The sequence below is a fragment of the Lepisosteus oculatus genome, chromosome 11 (genome assembly GCF_040954835.1).
Source record: "Lepisosteus oculatus isolate fLepOcu1 chromosome 11, fLepOcu1.hap2, whole genome shotgun sequence".
Taxonomy (NCBI): Eukaryota; Metazoa; Chordata; class Actinopteri; order Semionotiformes; family Lepisosteidae; genus Lepisosteus; species Lepisosteus oculatus.
The window spans coordinates 20429949-20454811 of NC_090706.1; the positions used below are offsets into that span (position 1 = coordinate 20429949).

Here is a 24863-nt window from a genome sequence, read left to right on the forward strand (position 1 = left end):
GTCTAAAACACAAACGAGTTGTCCAAATACACCACTTAATACAAGAAGTAAAATAAAAGTTCTGTTGTTTCATACATCTTTCTGAAGATTGAGATAGTGTAAAGACAAATCGCTTTAGTGCACAGCAGTTAAGAAGGTAACTAAAAGAAAAAAGAAAAAATAGATGTCAGCCTGCTATTCATTTTTCATTGCTGAAATGACTGACAACACTTTTATGACTTTCCAGGAACATGATACCTTGTTTGGAAAATTCAGAAATGTTGTAAGACTGGATGATTCCTTGTTGAGATATTTTTTTTGTAATAAAAGTGTTGCAGAAATTTTTAAGTCATCATTTTTTGTAAATCAACAATCTTGTGGATATATTTGTGTTCTTTTTGGAAAGTGTTTCTAAGTTTCAGAGACAAAAGTCTTTTCAAACAAGGCAGTTTAACCTCTTATAACAACAGAAACTGAAGTGGATATAAATGAACTTGTGAAGCAGAATCATGAAGATACTGTTGTAAAGGAAAGTTGGAAGAAAAGAAAGTCAGGCTGTGAAGGAATGGCAGAACATCCTGTTCTGGAAGAGATCTCTTGTTCTGTGTGCCAAGGAGTCTTCTTGGATCCTATTGCCCTGACATGTAACCACAGCTTCTTAAAATTCTGTTTTGAACAGTACTGGATACAAAAAGACTCTCACGGATGTCCAGTCTGCAGGACTATACCTTCTCGGCCTCCCCTCAACCAGGCTATAAAGAATCTGTGTAAGGCCTTCTTACAGGAGAGGAGTGAGAGAACTCCAACAGGGTCTCAAGAGCTTTGCAGTCTCCTCAGGGTAAAACTGAAGCTCTTCTGTTTGTTTGATAAAGAACCTGTCTGTGTTATTTGTCAGACTTCAAGAAAACACAAAAACCATGAGCTATGTGCAGTGGAGGATGCTGGACAGTATTTTGAGGTAAGGAATTCAAATAATTAATCCAAATAAAGATCACATATTATTCAACGAATAAAATCCAAATTAGTTTTATGTGAATATTTGTTAACATTCAGAGTAATTAGAGTCCATTCATACAAGTCCTCCAATAACAGAAATCCTGGTCTTCCCTGACATTGAGCACAGATTTAAGATGAAGAAATGTTAAATATTTGTAAAATATAATGTGAAATGCTGAACATGATTATTGTATGTATCTAATTTCTGCTGGGTATTAATGATGAAAACACTGTACTTACTCTGGCTCAATAGCTGCAGGTTCTTTGGAAAGCTGGGGAATAGCAGGGTTTGTTTCTAATGCAGGTCTTGAAAAGAAAATGGGTTCTGTTTCCTACAGGTAAGTACTGTATCTGTAGTGTTTTGGTTACTTTTCATAAAGGTTGCTGTCAAAAAAATAAAATAAAAAAATGGATATTTGGAGACAGAGACACTGGTTTTTGATGCATATGTTTTATGTTTTGGTAAAACATCATCATCTTTTATGTTGATGTAGTAGTCCAGTATAACCCATGGTCCTATGAATTATCAAAATTGATGTATTTTAGTTTATCCTGCCCCTTAGTTGTCTGATTATCAGGACCACTTGAACTTGAGGAATTCTCTCTTTGGTGAGAATTCTCCATCAGCAGGAAATTTCTCTTTGTTGGTGTCACTCTGGTTTTGCAATGAAGAATCTTCTCATTCCAGGAGGAGATAACATGTGATCTGAAGATACTGCAGAGGAGACTGGAAACTTTTAATCAGGTTAAATTGACACATGATCAAACTCCAGATCACATTAAGGTAATTGTATTTGAAATTTTCAAGATAATTTTAGAAAGAAAAAAACATTAGTCTTGTTACCAATCAAAAATAGTCTAGAAAAGCATTTGCACAGTTGCCGAAATAAAACAGACTGAATAAAATGTAATTTGTGAGGAGACCCGCTCATTAGGGTTGGAGCGGTGGCTCTGTGGCTAAAGATCTGCGCCTGTGGCTGGAAGGTTGCCTGTACATATCCAATGGCCGGCAGAGAAATCCTACTGGGGCCCATGAGCAAGGCCCTTAACCCCAGCTGCTCCAGGGGCACTGTACAATGGCTGACCCTGCGCTCTGACCCCAAACTTCTCTCCCTGTTTGTGTGTCTGTGTCTCATGGAGCGCAAGCTGGGGTATGCATAAAGACGAATTCCTAATGCAAGAAATTGTATAGGGCTAATAAAGTGATCTTATCTTATGTTAAAAGATATATTAAAAGATACTGCTGAATGCCGTTCAAGTACGAGAGAGAACACATGGCACAAAAAGAGCCTCAGACTGGTCACACAAATAAGTCAGCCAGTTATCAACATTTTCCATTTCAGTGTCAGTCCCAGCAAATACAAAGGCAGATAAAGTTGGAGTTTGAGAAACTTCACCAGTTTCTACGAGAAGAAGAGTCAGCCAGGATAGCTACACTGAGAGAGAAAGAGGAGCAGAAAAGTTAGATGATGAAGAAGAATGAGAGCATTACAAGAAAGATTTCATGCCTTTCGGACACAATCAGTACCATAGAACAGTAGATGGGAGCTGAAAACACTTCATTCCTACAGGTAGAGATACTGTAAGCCTTTCTGCAGACTGACTTTAATATATTGTTATCTTCACACACCAGAATGTGCACTGTAACATGCTATAATACTGTATAGAGGAGTCAATACTGTGAGTCTGATAGTGACAACTAGTGATTCTCATAGAATTTCCCAGAATGTTAAATTTTCAGTGAGATTAATACTGCAGTGGTATGCATTAAGTTACATAGAAATTAAATGTTCTGTACATAAGTAAAAAATGTTTATATTTTTCAAAATTACTAAAATGACTAATCTGTACTTGCTTTATCTGTAATAGTCTAATTCCCAGGTTCCCTTGACAGAACTATATTTTCAAGTGGTGTGCCCCTCAAACTTTGTATTTTGTTTACTAAGAATGTTTGTTTCTGGAAGAAACTAATTCCTATTGGTCATGTTGTTTTACAGGACTACAAGGACACAAACAAAACACTTCCAAACACAGTCCGTAGCCCACTGGTCTACGTGCCTGATTACCAACCCACAGGTTATGTGTTCAAATCACCTTCTTCCCCTCTGACAACGGTCCCTGCTTCTGCTTCCTGCTTCTATTGTGTGTGTGTGTAATAGAGTAAATTTTTAAAGAGAAATGGAGGCTGGACAGTATGCGTTACAATATAAACATTTATATTGATTTAAATCGTGTTTTGATTTAAATCGCAATCGCGTGTTTAATTATATGTGTTTTTTAATCATAATCAGACTAATGCAACATAAATTGATACAGTATCTTTGTCTTCTAAGTATCTTAATAAACTTTCAGCATAGCTTTCTACCCGTTTAGATTTATTTTTCGTGGGATTTTGGGATCAAACGTGGAAGGATTAGATTTTAATGGTTTTTATTTTTCAAATATGTTTTAGAAAAGTGTAATCTATACCTGCCCAGACTGTACGCCTTCCTAAACCCCACCCTGACCACTTTCACTCCTGTCCTGCTCTTTCCCGCGCACCCCAGCCGGGCGCTCTTCGGCCTCTGCCTGGGATGATATATATTTTGATATTTACACCCGGTGCGGCACCGAGGGAGCATCTGCATTTATAACTTAGTTTTTAAAATTAGTCAAGCAATATGAAGCATCTCCTTTTACTTTTAAGTCCCTTAAATACATTGAGCACAGCTTTCTCACCACTTAAAATTACTCTTTGATACCATCCTTACACAAAGCAGAAACTTTCCGATGACATACAGTACAAGTGGAAAGATTACAGATTTTAATCGTCTTTAATTTTGTTACGTTATACGTTTTAGGAACGTTTCATCTAAACAAACACCACAAAACTATTCTCGATTGTATTTCTGAATGTTATGTTACACCTACAGTAGTTCACTGCTTTAAATACATCGAATTAAAAAAGTTAGGTGTAGCACTTTAGATCTTTTTTTCTGAACCAGGGAAAATCTGATCATGTTTCTCTATAACAATAATAAAAAACTTTATTTTACATATCACCTTTAAAAGTGTGTGGTGTCTCCGGGGGAAAGTTTATGTAAATGAAAGTAGTACTCACACCACACTTTTCTTTCCTGAGTTTCATGGCGTTTCTTCCTCCAACTATCTTCCAAACATAGTCCGTAATCCGTTCCCTTAATCCTGATACGATCCGAGTTCCAAAAGTCCGTAATAAAGCCAATCCGAGATGTTTCCTTATCCAGTGTCCGTAATCCAAAAACCATAAACCTGTTCTGCTTTCAGTAGTCCGTTATTCTTTAGCCCGATCTTTAACATACACCTCTTCCCTCTCTTTTCCTCCAAACCGCATTCACCTTATCGGCTTCCGCCCTGTTCACTGCCTCCGGGGCACTTATATTTCGATTCCTGATGCGCTCAGCTGTGTCTCATTGTTTCTCAAGGTAGACCCATTCCATTTACCGGTCAGCTGATTCTTTTTGGCAGCCATTTTGCTAAGGTCCATATCTAGTATTTTAAGTAGGTCATTCCGAAAATACCTGTTATGAATGACCCTTCCCCTGGTCAAGTTACAAGTGTTATCTCAAAGCAATACAGTAGATGGAAAAACAGTTAAAAGGGACCAAAGTAAATACCAGACAAATGCAAATGCGTTTTTAATAAAATGCTTTTATTCATTCAGCAGAGAGTGAGAGGGACATCCAGCAGAGAGAGAGACACACACCGGTTTCCATTGACAAAAGTAATTGTTTTTTTTTCAATTCCTCTTGTCTAACAGGAATGTTTTGTTTGTGGACAGACTGTTAGACTAGAGGAAAAGAACGCCTCCTTCTACAAAGCATTTCGTTGATCTGATCACAAATTTTTTTCCAGTCGCACGAAGTAAGGGTTGAGAATCTCCGATTCACCATGCTACTAATGGTTTCCCGGAGATTGCAAGGCAAGGCACTTTTGCCTCTGGACTCATCGAAATTTACAGACGTGGTCCACCCCCAGTTAATTTCAAAAGTCACAAGATTTCGAAACACGAGGGCGGCGTAGCGGTCGGCTCTTGCTTTCCCGTCTATGCCGATGCACTGCAAGTACAACCCCCCCTCCATCTCCTGAGTGATGGGTAACAGTTGGATATCTGGGAGAATTATTCATCCCACTGGCGTCTGAATTTTGCTCTGTAAACGGTGCTTCCTGGGGGGAGATAGACGGCGGGGACAGCATCAACAAATTCCTGTGCGGTGGTGAGCGGAGAGGTTGGGATGGAGTGTCCTGAGGTGGTGTGTGCTCTGTGGGGGGCAGAGCTTCCGCCAGGCATTGCAACCTGCGCGGCGGGGAGAGGCACTTTTCGGGAGACAGCTGCTCAACTGTTTGACTGCTGGAACATACTGTCTCCTTCCTCTGCATTTTCAGGAGTGTCTCTAGCCTCCCAATCCTCCCCAGTAATGCGTCGTACTGCTCCCGCTGCTGCCGAAAAGTCTCCATACAGGTGCTTTCTTTTTTACTGTTTTGGTGGTAGATTTCGAAGATCGTTTCGCCCGTGTGGTGTTTTCTTGAAGAACAGGCTACGAAGAAATAATTATAATTTAATTTAAAATTCAAAACAGCAATAATACCTTGTAATATGCGCTGTAATCGCGTATTTCAGATGAAGTCTGCTGTATTTGCTTACCCTTCGCTCTTTGGAAGCTGGGGCGGCAGAAGCACCCCGTCTCTTCCCGTAAAAGATCTTGGTCTCCATACTGTACTGTGGTCGCTGTAGTGCAGGTTCGCAGTTTTTTTGTGATGGGAGCTCACCCAATCCCTTGGTGTATTTATGCTATATTCACATGTACAGCTAGAATGTTCATTGTCTTCCAATGAAAGGCGGGTGCCTTTTGCCGAAGTCGGGAGACATTAGAGGCTTGCCATACCCGGACTGTTAAACCAACGCATTAGCACGTCAAAGCCCATTGAGGACCCGGGCGCAATAGTTGTTTTGTCCCTTGATCTGCATTAATTATGGAAATCGAGTTCCTGCTCTTTGCAGATGACCTGGTCCCGCTGCCGCCCACAGAACAGAGGCTGCCCCAGAACCTGGCAGTGCTGGAGCAGCACTGTCAAACCTGGGCGCCGACAGTCAATCTGGACAAGACCAGAGTTATGGTTTTCCAGAAAAAAAGCCAGACCTCAGGGAAACAGGTACAAGTTCACACTTAACAACACATTAACACCTAACAACGGGAGCAGGGACGAATTAGGCCAGTACCCACTATTGCTAAACATACAGAAAAGAATATTAAAGTATTGAAGTATTGGCTTTAGTATTAGCCATACAGAACATTAAAGTGCCCCTTTTCCATTCAGCAGGTGCCTGAGCCGCTGTGTCCTATCTTCTGACAGTCGCCGTTGTGAATGTCTGTAGAGTGTATCTTATTTTTAGTACTATATTTTTGTATTATATTCCCTATTAATCAAATTCTAAGAGTATGTATCAGCTTGTCCCCTCCTCCTGCCCCTCTCTGTGTACAGTAGAGCCTCCTGTCCAGCCAGCACATGTCCATAGACATTCACAACAGCGACTTATCATAAAACGTTTGCACATATAGTTAAATTTTTAGTTGTTTTTCAGGAAGTTAAAAAAAAAACACTTGACTTACTTATCCAGTCTCTCGAAATAAAGATATTTTTCAAGCAATGCAACAAACGTCGGGCAATGTGTTTTTTTTTAATCCAACATTGACAGCCACATCTTAAATCTTGTCAGTCAGCTCTTTTTTCTCTATTTGAATTGTGGCTTACACATCGCATGACTTTAAAAGCTAGAAAAACAAGTTTCGATTCACATTAGCTGACGAGCCTTGTTAACAAAAAAACAGACAATACACAGGGAGGGGGAGGTCAAGCGAGAGAGAGAGTTTTTTACCCTCTGTCTAAAATCCCAAATAACCTGGGGCAGAGACTCTGGGGGAATCATTGCATGGTACAGAGCGGAGCTCAGTCAATTCTTATGGAATGTGTTTTCTTTCTTCTTTTTTTCAGCATGGAATAAACCTGTTACTTGATTCATATGGATGCCCGGTTCCGCCGCGGATTCAAAGCATTTTTTTATTTTTTTTTAGTCGGGTATCAAAGGGAATAGCAGTATTAATAATGTTACATGCCACTGTTTGTGCATGAACAAAGTTATACTGAGATTTCCTTAGATACGCAATTACAAAAAAATAAAAAAAAAATTGAATCCCCGGCGGAACACATTCCATAAGAATCAGCGCTTTTACAGTATATATTGCCTTTAAAGGTGGCTTCTCAAAATGCTTTGCAGGATAAAAACAAGAACAGCAACAACAACAATATTGTATTTCATTGCACTTTGAAAACCAAGTAATAACTTAACTATATGTGCAAATGTTTCATATGTCGCTGTTGTGAATGTCTGTGGAGTGTATCTTATTAGCCTTACGTCATGGTTATCTCGCTCGCCCTCCCCCCCTCTCTCCCTCAATTCAATTCAAGGTGTTTTATTAGCATGACAGATGGGTACAATCAGTGTTGGGTATTTACTTTGCTTTGAGATTCCACTTTTAAAGGGGATATATAAAATTTTAACTAAAATAAATCAATGAAATCGCTTTAAAATGCTAATGCGTTGGTGTAACAGTCCAGGCATGGCCTGGACTCGATTGGAAGACAATGAACGTATTCTAGCCCTAAATGAATTAATAGCAAACATGGTTTACATAAAATACATTTTTCCAAGAAAGTTTATAATAATACGATCTAAAGTTGAAATCTGAGCCTAAATATAAAGAAAAAGCATTTTCAGAGAGCAATCACGCTGTGTTTATGTAGAAAAAGCAATTAGGTTTATGAGCAATCTAATTACTTATTCGTTTAAAACGCTATATAAAATAAAGTTTATTTAAAGATGAATGATAAGTGTCGCAGTTTAAATAATTTTCGTAGTAGGGCTTGGACAGATTCCAAGTGCATTTTTGCAATTTGCGTTGCATTGTCCAATGTGCTGCTGTAATACAGTTTAGAATACAGTAAGTCTAAACTGTATCAGCTTTATTTATGGGTTGCAATTTAGAAAAAGTCAAAAACCGCACTCAAAATGCAATTTAGAGCTTTCTGGCAAGAGGAGATACCCAAATTAATAATGTAACATGCCACTGTTTGTGCATGAACAAAGTTATACTGCAATTTTCCATAGATACACGATTAAAAAAAATATTTTTTTTGAATCCCAGGCTGAACACATTCCAAGGGAATCAGTGCTTTTATACAGTATATCGCCTTTAAACACATATATTTAAACACACGATTACGATTTAAATCAAAACGCGATGCAAATCAATATAAATGTTTATTTTGTAACGCATAGGTGACTATTCATTGTTATTAAAAAGACTTAAATTCGATCATGTTGTGATATTTAGAAATATAAATTTGTTTGGTGCGAGTGAGGTTTTATTTAATCTCTGACCAAGGGAAACGTTTCATTTTTTCAAAGAAATGTTTGTTAAATAAAGTCATAGTTACATGGGATTTGATCACAGACCATGTGACATAGGAGTCAGGAACCTAACCCACAGCGCCACCAGCACAGTCACATGCTGAGTGCTGAAAAAGCACTACAGAAACATTATCGACAGACAATGTACAGATTTGATAAAGCTATAAAATAATGTAATTAGGCACAGAACAAGTTTACTGCACAGTACAATAATAAATGCTGACCATGACTTTAGAAGCATAAATTACCTTACACTCAATTTAAACACAAGCTTTCTTTAGCCCTCTAAGCTGGTTCATACAGAAATGTAGAGAACCAGGCTCAGAACACACAGCTTCATTAGCGAATACATATGCAGGACAACTGGAGAAGACGTTTTACAGTGGATGGATTTTTAGAAACATCCCATCAGTGACATCACTGAAGTCAACTCCTAGGTAACTGTCGTGTGGATAGTTTCACAAGAATCAGACAAAGGTTTAAGCATCACTTGTTCTAGAGAAAACTGCAAAAAAAAACAACAACCCATAATGTACTTCTTTGCGGCTCTGTTTGCCCAAATCATATATTCACAACGTGAAATTAGAAAATAATATTACGTAACCAAAATCCACAATATGGAAACAGAACCTGTGTAATTGTTGACAGATGATGTACTCGTAACATTTTTACAAGACGAACTACAACATTTAAAAAATGACTTGTATGTACTTGATATCTCTAATCAATCCACGGCGACATTGTTAAAGCAGAGTCCCCAAACAAAACGAAACTAAAACGCCCCGGGCATACCGTTTCGCGCTTCTTATCAGTTGCTCAAAAGTAATTTGACCGTATGAAATGCATAATATAAACCTAGAAACATATACGTGACCAGTATTTACATAGTATCGGTAAGACATACCTCTCAAATACTGTAAACCAAGTTAAAAATATCTCAAGACCAATTCTGGTCATAATGAAACCATGTTTCGTGTATGTTTTCTTTAAAGTACCGAGACCAGCCATATACTGTATGTTTATGTTCCAAAATTAATATCGTTTATGACCTTCACACGCGTTGCAGTATGCTCCTATTCTTTTTATGCTCAGGCACTAAGATTTCCTTTCAGTGGTAAAATTCCATATGAATATTCAATACTACAACGGGCACAGTAAAGACGTTTACTGTAAAAACAATTTTACGGACCACGAGTGCCCCTGTCGGTCAACCAATCATGTACCGGGGTACCCCGCATCATCTTGCGTCAAAATGCGCGACGCCGTAGCCAATAACCTCCGGTATGTGTCTGTGCCGTGCACTTTGAATGGCTGCATCTGTATATCCATCCATTTTCTAATTGCTTACTCCTGGTGATAGTCGATCAGACGTTCCCCAGCAACAGTCTCCAGGTCCTCCTGGGGAATTCTCAGGTGTTCCCAGGCCACTGAAGAGATATAATCTGTCCAGTGTGTTCTGTGTTCTGAGTTCTCTTCCCATTGGGCCCTACTTGGAACACCTACAGGAAGGCATACTTATCAGATGCCAGAAACACCTTTACTGGACCCTCTGCATCCTGAGGAGCAGCAACACTGCACCAAAGTCCTGGATTTCCAAGCTCTTCACCCTGTCATGGTTACACGAAGCATTTTTTAGGACCCTATGCAGACAGCACAATCCGGAGAGGAGTGAGAAAACATGGGGAAAAAAACTAGAATTGGGGCTGGAAGAAGAACAGGGGCCGTGTCCAAGGCGTGCTGGTATTCGGGGGGGAGTGGTCCTAGGTAAACTAGTCCAAAGGAGTCTGTGAGCGCATCCAGAGAAAGCCAATGTCCAAAGCAGGGTGATATATCCTGACACAGATGAACAAAGTTAAAAAACCAGAGCGGGATCTGGCGAAGGGTCGGGGGAAGAAAAGGGGGTTAGGCCCAGTCCCGAACCCAGATGGTCAGGACACCGTTGTGAAGCCTATGCCGTCGAGCCCATCTTGGACTCGCTGATAGGCGGACTTCCAGGTTTCCATGTTCCAAAGCTGAGCCCAGATTGGCAGGAACGTCTGGCTTTTACAGGACAGGGGCAGGAACTGGAGGCAGGTGCAGGTGATCAAGATTAAACTAGGAAGGGCTGGAGCGTCCTTAAGCAGAGGGGTTTACGATCGTGACACATGGAGATTAAGCAGCACTATGGAGAAATCTAATTACCGGTGCTTGTATCCACAATCACATTCTTTTGGTTTAGTACCTAAACCTCATGACCATAGTTGAGGAATAAATCATACAATAATGAATATATTACCAACTTCTGTGGCTGTTTACAAAGATTGGAGGCCATACAGTTTCCACTACTGGCAGGCTAGTTGTAATTGCAACCTTATCTTAAGATGGTCTGCCATGTGGAAGTGCTGTATATTGAGAGTTATGAAAATCAAGTAGAAAAATCCAAGTAGAAAAATCAAGTAGAAAAATGAGATTGTGGCTGTCTGTGTAAAGTTTCCTTACTCTTTATTGATTTGTCTTTATTCTGCTATGATTTCATTTATTTTCTCTTTGTTGAGATCAAGTCAAATTGATATGAGGCCGCTAACCACATCCCATTATTCTCCTATGCAGTACAGTTAATAGAATACTAACTGCTCTTCTCTTTGTAGTCTCCCTCCTCCTACTTTGTATCACATGCTTGAGAGATGGCCCTAGATGAGAACTTGACTTACAAAATAAGGAAGAACTTGTTCATATTTCCCATGACCAGTTTGGGAAGACCACATGGTAGCACAGTGGTTAGCATTGCTACCTCACAGTGTTGGAGCCCTGGGTTTAAAATTGCTCCCTGCACTTCATTGCAGCAGCCACACTAATAAACTTGATAATTCAAAATTTGAATTAGCAGTTTCATATTAAAATCCACATTTTTATTTTAGATTTAATGCTCAAATAAGGTTACCCTTTCAGATGTTGTTTGTGCTTCTGTTTGTATGGTTCCTTCCTTCATTCATTTTTCCTAAAATCACAATTTTTTCATTTCAATAAAACGTTTAATGTTTCAGTTACAGTTAAATTCCACAATGCACAAAGTGTAACAATATATCTTGGCTTTATTATATTTTTCTTTCAGTCGGTCTGGGTTGATTTCTGTTATTTGATTTTCCTGTCAGCTCCTGTGACTCTTGTGTCCAACAATCTAACCAGTATGACATACAAAGCTGGAGGACAGCAACTTCCTGACAACCCAGAGAGATTTAATTCTCGTTTCTGTGTGCTGGGCTCTGAGGGATTTACATGTTGTAACAGAACAAATAAGGTTCTTGATCCCGAGATGAAGTAAAACAGATGAGTTTATTGCATGCAAGGAACAATAAAGCCGAAGTCTTGTTTCCCGCAAGAAACAACAAAACCGAAGTATTGTTCACAGTACTGGTACAAACTTTTGGGTTATATAGTGTTTTCTTCTCCGTTTCTGACGTCACTCAGTCTGATGGTAAAGAGGGGGGTTCATGGTATTTGGCCAGTTTACGATGTTCTGGACAAATGGTCAGTTTACGATTACACCCAGGGGGGTTCCTAGCTTGCATCTGCAATCCTTATCAGTTAACCCCCTTTCCTGCCATAAATCCCAGCTTGTGACTTAGAAGTCTAAACCCCCTACAGAAAGGATTAAATTCAAACCCCCGTCTTCACATCTTTCTTCATTCCCCCCTTATAAAATATGGTATACGTCAGTGTAGCCTATTTTTATATATACAATGTCAGGGCAGATCTTTCCTTTCTTGGCGAACAGGTATGTATTGCCATGACATTGTACGTTCCATGGTTATAGCAAGATGTGATACATGTTTTTGTGCACGTGATGATTACAATTAAACATATAAACAATACTATTCCTACAAATAAACACTGTAAAAAGGTTCCACCCCAGGCCCCAAACACAGACTTTACCCAAGACCCAATTCCCCAATTTTCAGTATAATAGTCCTGATATTTCTGTCCCTCATTGTAAATGTGTTGGGCCAGATCTGAGATGTGCTCAGAATTATCAGGAATATATGTGCAGCATTCAGTGCCAATTACTGCACAAGTTCCTCCTTGGGCCGCCAGTACATAATCTAAAGCTAGTCGGTTCTGCATGGCCACTGTTCTGAGGGCTACCATCTCATCATTAACAGCCTTCAGACTAGATGAGGTAGAATTTGCTAATTCCTCTAAAGTCGAGGCCATTTGAATTAACTCTCGACTCAGAAAGTTTATGCCAGCTTGTGGAAATATTATACCTAAATAATATTCCTAATCAGCCAGTTTTTCTTTGTGGTCTGTGGTTAGGTCCGAAGGGGCTGTGGGTTTGAACACGGATATGAGGAACCACATATCCTAAATAACATGAGCCAGACCACTGGGCTGGCAACCATGGGTAGGCTCGTTTTCCACAAATGAAGTATGTTCCGTTTGGCGCTCCCCATGCCTCTGAAAATAAGAAGCTTATACCGAATTGTAGGGTGTGCCGATCCCATCCTGGAATTTGGAAGGTAGAGGTGGATATATTTGCAGCGATGGTAAGGTTGCAACAACTCCATCCAACCAAGTGCAGACCATTAGTGTGCTAAAAACATATGTTTCCCTCACGTACCTTATTTAGAGTCAGGTATGGTGGTGTAGCGGCAATGCTTGTTAATAAGACAGAATTAAGCGTTGGTATGCTCCTAAAGGAGGCCCCATCTCACCCTCCATCTCTGTGGTGCAGCCACAGAGAAATAATTCATGCAGGCTGATTTAAGATGTTTTCTTTTAATAAAAAACAAGCTCCCAGACGGGGATGCAATTAGCTAAGAATGGCTATCATGATCAATGGTCATCCATTGGCGCCTATCAGTCTAGGGAGTGCCGAATGGACATCTGGACTGCATTCCTAAGTGTCAAGAGTAAGTGACTTATATCTCACCTCATCAGGGACTGGCAGGGCGTGGTAATACCACGTGGGTCTCCAATGCCCGCCAAACTCTCAACCAATCAGCACACATCTGGGTCTTGATCAAAAAGGGAGCGCAAGCCATTTTCGTGCATCCTCAGAGACAATCACGTGACAACTGCTGTTGTCTGCAAAAGGACTTGGACTTTGTTCTAAGCGCGAGGCCGAGGATCCCGTACATACTCAGAATTCTACCAACGTGAATGCTCCGCTTGATCAACGGCAGCCTACAGTTGGACCCTCGTCGACAACCTGAATAGCTTATTCAGAAGCAGCGCTGGACCGGGAATGAACCAGTTTCTTCCAAGGCAAAAGAGTGACTTGTGAGGACTCGCGGTCACACTCTGTGCATAGAGACCTTCTACTAGCCAGCCGGACTGCTGGTAGATCCCCTCGGAGCAACGACTGCCCTGCGCGCCGCAGTCAGGTTCCTCCGCCCGTCCTACTCCGAGCTGCACCTCGACTGGTTGGCCGGTAACCAGAGGACGCCGACACAACGCCCATTGGACAACCGCTGGAACAGAGACTGCAACAGAGCCTGTCAGCTGGTTTGGTGTTCGTGCCAGGAAATTCCAAATCCAAACACAGTGGATAAGTAAACCCCATGTTCTACATTGCGTCTCGAGAATTCAATTGTACATCAACACAAGTTGTTATCAATTTAATTCATGAGTAATGTACAGTATTTACTTCCGAGTTTAGAGTAACAGTGGGTAATAACACTGATTAGCGATTTGGTAACCGAACGATATATATTGACATATATTCTCTGTTGTGTATCTCTTTGTGTTTGCATCTCTTCGAGATTATATACCTTGTGTATGGATAACCCTCACAGTAAGGTCTGCCGCTTGTATCCAGGCAGACTAGTATATGTTTGGTGCACAGTTTATATTAATAAATGTATCTCGTGTATTGAACCCGTGTGTGTGCGTTGTTAGTTGTTCTGACGATTGATTTTCTAAAAGCCCCAACGAACAACCTCGTGATTACTGCTACAATTAATAATTGTCTCAGTAAACCCATCAAACCACTACAGTGGTGTATGGCTTCTGTTATATTTAGGAGCATAAGAGCCTGTGAAACTCGTGGGCTCTAAGCCTCGCTCCTGTAGATATTGTAATGTTGTGCAGGTTAAAGTCGTGTTATGGCAACCCCCATAGTTTGTCATATTAAAATCTCCTAAATTATCCCTCCAAATGATCATGCCTATGACTTCCTCGAGACGCCAAGGAATGGCCCCCATAGGAAGTCCTCCCTGTACATATTTGGGTAATGCGGCACACACCCAGCAGGCACTTTGGTTGGTTTTCTTAGCTGTCAGATAGGAGAGGCCTAAAAAGGAATTAATTCCATGTTCTCCTTTGTGGGAGAGATGATCATTAATCCCTGCGGAACATAGTCCTACAGCAACAATTATCGTTATTAACAGAAATGATTTCATTCTGAGTCTGTAACTGGGGATGAGGCTCGTCGGCAGTGTGACGCGTGGATCCAGCGATCTTTTCCTTCCACTCAAACCGCAGACTCGGTTGTCAACAGGATCTGGTAGGGTCCGTCCCACCTGGGCTGGAGAACCTGTGAAGGAAATTTCCTGATCCACACCCACTCTCCTAGGATGAGGTTGTGCCCTCCTTCAGGTGGTGGTCCCCACGCCTCCAGGACCTGGTCGCGGGCTCCTTGGGTGGCCTCTGTCAGCAACTTGCAATAATACAAAGGAATGGTTGATCCATCTGAGGAAACCCCAGTCTCAGCACCTGTAAGAGAGCTTGTTTCAAATTATTACAGGCGGCTTTTGCTGCGGGAACCCAGGCAATCTTGTCCTTGTACTGCACTCCCCCCTTAAGCAGATCTGTTAAGAGTTGTGCTCACCCCGTAAAAACATTGCACCCAGGCCCTGTTAAAATTCCACAATGCTAGACACAAAAGGGCCTTATCATAACTGCTTCTATTAGACACTCTAAAGTGAAGCAACTCAGACTTGTGGGTTTCCTCGTCAGGGGAAGCACTCAGAATACCATCAACATACTGAGTGATCACAGTCAGTTAAAGCCACGTGATACCCTGTTCTGGATAGTCATTCTTTGTAATGCATAATATTCCACCCCAATAGATCTGGAATAAAACCACCCATTAAAATCTTGTACTCAACTTGCTGTCCCAATACTCCTGTGGCCTCCTGCCGTCTTCCCATATACATTAATCTATAGCACACTGTTGAACAGAGGAGTGAAACAAGCATGACAGTAGTGCTCCAGTATCCCCTAACAGAGAAACCAACACTCCATTAACAGTACATTTTTAACCACTGGACTGGGACAGACTTAGGGAGGCTACAAGGGATTTACAGGATCTAATCGTTAGGTAAACAGATCTTCTCACAAGACGTTATTCTCCCCAGTCTCGATTCTAGACCTACAGTGTTTCAGCATGTCTGGTTTCAAGACATTCGAATAAAACCAAATTGTTTCCACTATTGCAACTAATTGTATAAAAATACGAAAACTGTTTAACTACTTTTACGTCCACCTGTACTGTACTTATGTTTCAGACGCTCTTATATTTTCCAATCTCCTTAATTTGATTTTTTGTCAAGTCTCTTTAGTTACGTCTCTAGCCAGTCCCGCTGGCTAAACACACTCACACCGTCATTTAGTATACCAAAACTCATAGTTACACACATACATGCCAGCACACAAATTCATAAAACACACATACACATCAAGAATATATTTTTCTCTTCGTACTACAATGTGCTGTATTCTTGTTTTACTTCTACATTAATCCTTTTAATTCCTGAAGCGCACTGCAGGTTCACTGCATTTCTAATTTCGGGTGCGGTGCTTTAACCCACCGGTCAATATCTTCCGGTTTTGCATTTGATCTTATGGGGGAATCAGGGAAGGTAGGTGCGAGTGTGGACCCCCTCGACGGGGTGCTAGACACTTAGAGTGTCGCTGTCATCAACAGCGCCAGCCCCCGCTACATCAGGCCCTCTCCCACTTAGGGTGAGAATACAGGTCTGCGGGCGCCCTCTGTTTAAGGGAGTTCCTGTTCCGTCTCTATCACACTCGTACCAGGTGTCATCCCACTCAGACCCCCTGTCTCCATATGGTCACTGTGGGAATTGATCCCAATTATTTTCATTTCCTGCCTGTCTGTTCCCCTATGGGAGAGCAGGATATAACACATTAACTAGTGCAGTGTGACCCGGAACTAATTCTTCTTTCAGTTTCTGATTCTCCTGCACTGCCTCTTTTCGCTTTTGTTTATACTCTTTCGTAGTGAGTAAAGTATCTTTTCTTCCAGGTTTTTGTTTTCCCCGTAAACACACTTTAAGTCACATCCCAATTTCTTTTTTTTTTCTCATGTATCTGCCACCACTGGTGCCGGCCGTGCACCAGGGTGGGAGCTACATGCTTGTGCTTTTGCCAATCAATACTCATATGCTTTCTTTACAGGCGTCTTCGCCCCAAATTCCCTCTGACAAACTCAGCTTTTCCCATATTTTTCTCCTTCTTTTCCATCAACTTACACTTTTCCGATATATAAACAGACTCTTCCACCACTTTCTCAAACCATCAGTTAGCACACATGTTCGGTCTCTTTTACTTTTGTCGTGTGTGAGGTAACAGCTCATACAGTAAGGGGATGCTTTCACTTGAAAAACCTGTGCATTCCTGCACTCATTCAGCCAAGGGCGTCTGTTACCTTCAGATCTAAATGCCTCTCCGAGACTTTAGAGAGGACTTACACTGCACTGTTCACAGGTAAGGAACGAGACCTCGAAAACCCCCTTTCTTGATCAGTAATTCACCATCCCCAGAACGCCAGCATTGCTGCTTTTGCCCCGGGGTGGACTTACGCACTGAGCTCAATCAGGGTGGTCTCAACGTCCTTTAAATCCTGATACTTAATGCTTTGCTCTTTTATTATGAGGTGTGTTTATGTTAGTGTCGTGCGTGTGTATATGTATTTCACAAACAAGGAAAACACCAAAAACATACATACATATATATCTCTTCTACTCCTGTTTCCTTTAAAACAAAAAACCACGCCACGCCAATCCGTGCACGATCAAGGCGTAGCTAATCTCAGGACCCCGGACGCCATTAAGGCCCACACCAATCCTGGATTATACGTGCATTTAATGCACCACTCAGCTCCAGAACCCCGGGCTCAATTAAGGTCCACACCGATCCCGAGCCACAGAACTCCGGGCGCAATTAAGGCCCAAACCAGTTCTGACCTTCAGAACTCTGGGCGCAATTAAGGCCCACACCAGTCCTGAACTACATGCATTTAATGCACCACTCAGCTCCAGAACCCCGGGCGCAATTAAAACCCACACCGATCCTGAGCCTCAGAACTCCGGGCGCAATTAAGGCCCAAACCAGTTCTGACCTTCAGAACTCCGGGCGCAATTAAGGCCCACACCAGTCCTGAACTTCGCGGTAAGGGTCCAAAACCCGTTCAAAAACTCCACGCGCAATTAAGGCATACACCAGCTTCGAACGCCTGTACACAATACCGCGGACCCCCTGCCAGACCAAATTCTGGGCTTACAGCAAACAACCCATTACATACACCGGTGTCTTCCCCAGGCCAGAGGAATTCGGGAACTCACGTTTACTCTGTCATCTCGGGCGATTCTCGCAGGGAGCAGAGACTTCCCAATCGGTCAGAGAGAGTCGGGACTTTTTTTTTTAAAAGAGGAGTCCTTACCTCTTAGTAATGTGCGTGCTGACCGTCTCTCCTGCCGATGGGAAGTTCTGCGCCTTCTGGAGCATCCGCCGACTACGCCAAATTTGTTGTTACAGAACGAATAAGGTTCTTGATCCCGAGATGAAGTAAAACAGATGAGTTTATTGCATGCAAAGAACAATAAAGCCGAAGTCTTGTTTCCCGCAAGAAACAACAAAACCGAAGTATTGTTCACCGTACTGGTACAAACTTTTGGGTTATATAGTGTTTTCTTCTCCGTTTCTGACGTCACTCAGTCTGATGGTAAAGAGGGGGTTCATGGTATTTGGCCAGTTTACGATGTTCTGGACAAATGGTCAGTTTAAGATTACACCCAGGGGGGTTCCTAGCTTGCATCTGCAATCCTTATCAGTTAACCCCCTTTCCTGCCATAAACCCCAGCTTGTGACTTAGAAGTCTAAACCCCCTACAGAAAGGATTAAATTCAAACCCTCGTCTTCACATCTTTCTTCATACAGTACCTCAGGTAGACACTGCTGGGATGTTGAGGTGAAAGAAAAAAAGTTTTGGATCTTAGGTTTAGTCAAAGAGTCCATGAATAGAAAAGGATCAATCAGTCTGTGTCCAGAGGAAGGAATTTGGGCTCTACGACTCTGTGGAGGTGATTACACTGCACTGACCTCATCAGGAACACGACTCACACTGAACAGGAAGCCCCAGAAGATCAGAGTGCAGCTGGACTATGAAAGGGGAAAGGTGTCATTCTCTGACCCCAGTGATGGGACTCCCATCTACACTTTTACAGACACATTTGCTGAAAGAGTGTTCCCAGTCTTCAGGCCAGGAAGTGAACCTGTTCCTTTGAGAATTTGCCCTGTGAAGGTGTCTATAACAGTGGATTATAAAACAATGTGTTCAGGGTGACAGAGCTGGTATATAAATCCTCCTGAATGGAGTTTTATTGATATTTACTAAGAGAGAATGGGTATTAAGATGGTGTTAAGACCCCAGTAGATGTTTATAAGTAGATGTGTATAAGAAAGTGTATGAAGCCACTATGTACTCTAAAATAGAGCAGGCTGTTTGAGTCTTTGTTGTAATACTGAAGTTAAAAAATAATAAGTTTAATCAAATATAATTTTCTCAGAATTAAAAAGTATACTGTACTTAACAGTAAGGGAAGACACTTCTGATTCCCAGCATTTTGATCCTGCCTTCCAATTCAACCTGCAGTACCTTTTGTGTAAAGTTTGCATACTTCCTCCATATTGAATGTCATTCAGGTTTCCAAAGGTAACTCTTCAGTGCAGCTACATGTTAGAGAAGGAAGAAAACATCAACCTCACAAAGTTTGTTTTACCTTACCTTGTTTTTCCACAGTTTGTTGCATTTGTTGTGATTATTTGTTTCTTAAAAATACCTTCACTGTAGGCTTTAAACAAGAAAATGAAAAATGTTTGCAAGGCACTGTAACTAACATTGAGGTGCTACAGGAGCTAGGATTTAGCAACGGCAAAAATAACAATTTTTTTCAACACTACCATAGTAGTGGTACAATTCAAGGGTGCTAAGTTATACAGCTGGCTTTTTTATGGTTAAAGAAAATCTCTCTCTCATCCTAGCACTAATCCCTTCATCAGCAGGGTCCGCTTGTTGGCACGCCCGTCTCCATTTGGTGGTTTGAACCAAATCTTTGAGCTGACGTTGCCATTAAATGCAACCGAGAACACGCCAACCGGCGCGTCGCTCAACCTGCCGTCGGAGTGGGGAGGGAGAACAAAGTAATGTAGCCAATTCATAGAAGGGGATTATTAGGAAGCATAGGAAATTTGGCCAGGATGCCAGGGTTACACCCCTACTCTTTTCGAGAAACACCACGGGATTTTTAATGACCACAGAGAGTCAGGACCTCGGTTTTACATCTCATCCGAAAGACAGCGCTTGTTTACAGTATAGTGTTCCCTTCACTATACTGGGGCATTAGGACCCACATGGACTGCAGGGTGAGCAGCCCCTGCTGGCCTCACTAACACCTCTTCCAGCAGCAACCTTAGTTATTCCCAGGAGGTCTCTCATCCAGGTACTGACCAGGCTCATACCTGCTTAGCTTCAGTAGTCTGCTAATTGTAAGTTGCAGGGTGACATGGCTGCTGGCGGTGAAAGAAAATCTGAGTGCCCAAAAATAAAATAGCAACATAAATAACTCAAAACATTTTTTTCAACACTAAACAGTGAAAAAAAAATGTAGAAGTTGAGGTAAACAGTTTGTAAAAAAACGCAACGTTTACAATAGAAAACAAAAAAACAGAAAGTAAAAATCCATCTGCTTATTCTTGGGAAGGGAAGAGTAACCTGGAATCTATACCAAAGGCAGAGTAGGAGTGTAACCTGCTCCCCACTGATAGCGTGGTGAGTGTTCTGGCGCACTATGGCTGCCATCGCATCATCTAGGTGGATGCTGCACATAGATGGTGGTGGAGGGGAGTCCACATTACCTGTAAAGTGCTTTGAATGGAGTGTCCAGAAAAGCGCTATATAAGTGTAAGCAATTATTATTATTATTATTACCTATGGAACTGAGGTGTTTCCTGATCTTCATTCCTCCTCTAAGGTCGCTCCAACCCTTTTGTATTTTAGTTTCATTATCACGTTCACCTGCCCCTTGTTCTGTTCATTATTTAAACCCAGTGCTGCGGAAGCTCAGGGTTCTACATTGGAAGACAGGGGCCCTAGCATCAAGTTGCCCTATGTCTGCGGCTTGAAGGCATAGGCTTCCTTACAGCGTCCTGACCAAGCTGAGCTCGGAGCACCTGGCCTCGTCACTCCATTTTAATCTCCTTGTTCCATATCCCTGTTCCTGTTTTTAATTGTCTTGTCTTGGATGGATTCCCTGGTTTTGGATTTTGGACTGCGCCCCAGATTTCCTACATTGGACTGTTTTTGGACTTGTTTGCCTGCTTTCCACCCTTGCACCTGGATTCACTGTCGGCACCACCCCCTGTTCACCATCTCTTCCTTTCCTCACAGTATTTTCCCCGTAGCCCTTTTCCAGTCACTTCCGGATTATACAGTACCATCTGCACATAGTCCTGAACTATGCACTACATGGAAGACAGGACCGGCATCAGTTACATTTCCAGCAGAATGAGAACAAAAAATCAGATTTGGTATATGTATTTGGGTAAGGTACAGTAGCTAAGCCACAGGCTCCAGAATAAGGCAAAAGCCAAGCTGATTTGGGAATATGCTCTGCAAAATAAAGAGGGTCATGTCAAGCCAACAACATTGAGTTTCTATAATCCTGTAGGTTGTGTGGTGAGCCCCGTGGTTGCAGTGTAAAGTTCTTTTGCTGATTCTTCTTAGAATAATTCCAGATGTCTGTCTGCACCCTCACAGAGTGTCTTGATGACCTCAGCTGACGAACATCCATTCAATCATTGGATCATCTTGATGTTATATGTGATGTAATGATTGGCACAGTATTTAGTCTGAGCTTCTTTGTGCACTTGTGCTCTACAGCAGCCAAATAGTTGATCTGACAGACAGATGGGACAAGTCCTGTCCAAATAGTGACATACCAGGCACAGCCCGCGTGCATCACCACTGCCTGGATGTGACGAAAGTACAAAATCACATTACAATGTCTGCATGCTTGTTGATTGGTGATCAATTCCAAAGTTCGTATAAGAGGTAATAGTGGGCAGTGCATGCTGCTCTCCAATGCAATGGGCTGACATGATGGGAGGAAAGAAGGCCTTCAGACATGGTACCTTAGGTGAAAGTGTATCCCACATATTTTACCACTACATAGATGGTTGAAAACGATCTCCTTTAGATTAATAGAAACTGTAGAACTACATGAAAAAGATCTGATTTAAGCCAGGAGTCCTTCCTCAAGTCCCAGAAAACATACAAAATGTTTAGTATTTAATAATGGGATTTAATATTTATGCAATGACTGTATCATTGTTAGGTTCAAAATTCAAATTTCTATGTTAAAAGGGCAGAAAAGTAGCTATGACAGCACATTATACTGTTTCCTCTTGTGTGTGCTTTAGATTTTATCAGTATGAAAATATTCAATTTCCATTAAATAAAATAAATGCATCTACGTTTATATGTAACAGATATTATGTGTATCTGTGCTGTGTGAACAATACATACATTTTTCTTTCTCAAAAATAATATGAATTACATATAATGTTGTTTTCCAGATGTACAAGACCACAAAGAGAAGGTACAGTATGTAGCCATAAGCCCGTTTATCTTTTTATTAGGTTTTTAAAACAATCCAGGTGCCGCACTGACTCCTGAATATTATTGCAGAGCTCTGTGTAAGCTACAGGATCTAGACGGGGTTTCAGGAGCACTGACAGATGTTGCCAAGCACCCAGGCTCACTAAAGTACAGAGTCTGGAAGAAGATGTTGGGAATTGTTCAGTACTGTGTGTACTGGGGGGGGGGCTCACAGTACTGAGAATATTGAATTCTCAATATTGAATTCTCAATATTCTCTCTGTACTTTGAAAACCTCCCCCTTATGATAAGGGGGAGGTTTTCAAAGTGCAGAGAGAATATTGAGAATTCTGTAGTCAATCAGGTGCAACTCCTCTAGCCTGAGCTACTTGCTAGTTGTGTTATACTGTATGTTAATTGTAGCGAGTCTGCTCTACTGTTGGATTTGGACCCCTCCAGGGCCTTGATTATTTTGTGTCCCGAGAATACTAATCAGGCTTCTTCCCAGCTTTTTTACAATTATCTTTTGGCAATGTGCTACTCTCAATACATGCACACAAGACATTTAACACCTCCACATGTGAGTACGACAACTGCTGTAACCCATGACTCCTCACATCCATCATTGTCCAGGATTTAGATTTTCTCATTAGTTCTTTACTCTTCATTAATCACCAAGCACTAGAATCATCAACCTGATTAGCTCCTTGTCACCCATTTCTTCTCTTCACTAATCAGTATTCACTCTGACACAACCAGGCACTATTCAATTAGACTCATTCTATAACGTCCAAATGCTACAGTATTTTTACTGAAACCACTTCAATAACCTTCAATATGTTCATAAAAACACTTCCAATAGTCTTTGACAGCATAATTCTGCCCTATTGATCCTGATAAATGAAGTACCAAGCAGCCCACCTCTCCAGCACCTGTAATGCCCCTCAGTACATGCATAGGACTCAGCGTTAGTGAAAACTCCCATCTCAACTCACATGGAAGTAAGAGCCTGGATTTAGACTGAACAACCCTTTCCTCCTTGCTCTTTTGCTTACCATCTTAATTAGCCCAAAGGCATTGAGACCAGAAGAGTTCCTCACTAAGCCAGGTTTGACCAGGGATGTTTCTCCAGGCCAAATCATAACATCCTTGACACAGTAACACCCAGTTTGCCATTACATTCCTCTTCCAGATCCTGAGCTACCTGTCCTTCTACAGTCTATATTCCTGCTTCCCTCTTTAGGGCAAGAAAGTACACTATTTACTTGTCAGGCAAAGCCCTACTCTTCAGGTGCAAAAGCATTCCACTCAATTTGTCTCAGTCCAGTAAGACACTCCTGTTTCTTAGCAGTGCACATACAGCATCGGACCTGGCAAACAAGCTACTTGTGTGATCCACTTGTTCAGATCTTACCTTGGCCAGCCCAACTCTACTCAAGTAAGATCCTCTGTGACCCAAGTAACTTCAAATATGACCTAGCACCCAGAGAACATCAATGTAACTTAAACTACAGTAACTAATACTTCAACTTACCCAGGATTCATGCAGCTATTCTATATCAGTGATATATTCTATTGTAAGAATATACATGAAATATTAAATTATCTTATTTTGGATTAGACAGTATTTGTTTGTCCTTCAGGATCAGATATACCTGCTGCTGTGGATTCTATGCTCCAGCTTCTACAGGTTCTCATTTACACTGGTTCATGTACTCTGGACCTTCCATATAGTGCTAGACTACTGTGCCTACACTCTGTGGTTATCTTGCATTACACCTAGTTAAATAACTCAATAGCTCTGCACATTAGTGTCCTCAGCTCCTGGACATTTACCATTCTAGTGCTGTGCTTTTTCTTATAACCTTCTGTTCCCATAACCTTAGGTTCAGTCATTCCATAACATAGTACACCTTTGGATCTGACAAGTTTTGCTTCAGTGCACTGCTGTGCTCAGTGGTTTATGACCCATACTTTATCACTGTATCTCTGTCAGTGCCTTTGGTGCAATAGTACTGTATTTTTATTACATTGACTACCTATATACTATTCATCCAAATTAAAAACATTGGTTGTCTCTGATACTGCACCCAGTACACCAGCATCCTTGTTCTGTTTCTTCAGTCACTCTGCATTTCTTTCTTCCTGTGCACTTGGATCTCTGTAGTTGATTAAAAAAGGGCAATGGTTGATAGATTTTAAGCGCAAAGTCCAAAATGGCAGGATTTCAGAAAAGAAAATAGCCACTGAAATGTGAGTCACCTGTAGTAAATATACTGGCAGTCAATGAGTGTTTATAAAAGTTAATATAAAACTGGATTGATGTTCACTCATCTCATACCTAAAGAAAGCATTTGATACAATTCCTAGGTAAGCCTGAATGTTTTCTCATTAATCCATGGAAGTGAATGCAATATGTTTTGGGAAACTTATATATTCTCTTTGATGTCCTCCCACAGTTAAAAGAGATATTGGTAGGTTAATTGCCTTCTTGGAAAACTGGCATTGGTGTAAGTGTTTTTG

General features: G+C 41.3%; 1 pseudogene; it reads left to right on the plus strand.

The window, feature by feature from the left end:
* Window positions 1-1977: 1977 nt before the first annotated feature.
* Window positions 1978-24863, plus strand: part of LOC102686880 (zinc-binding protein A33-like) — a 36021-nt pseudogene continuing 13135 nt past the window's right edge.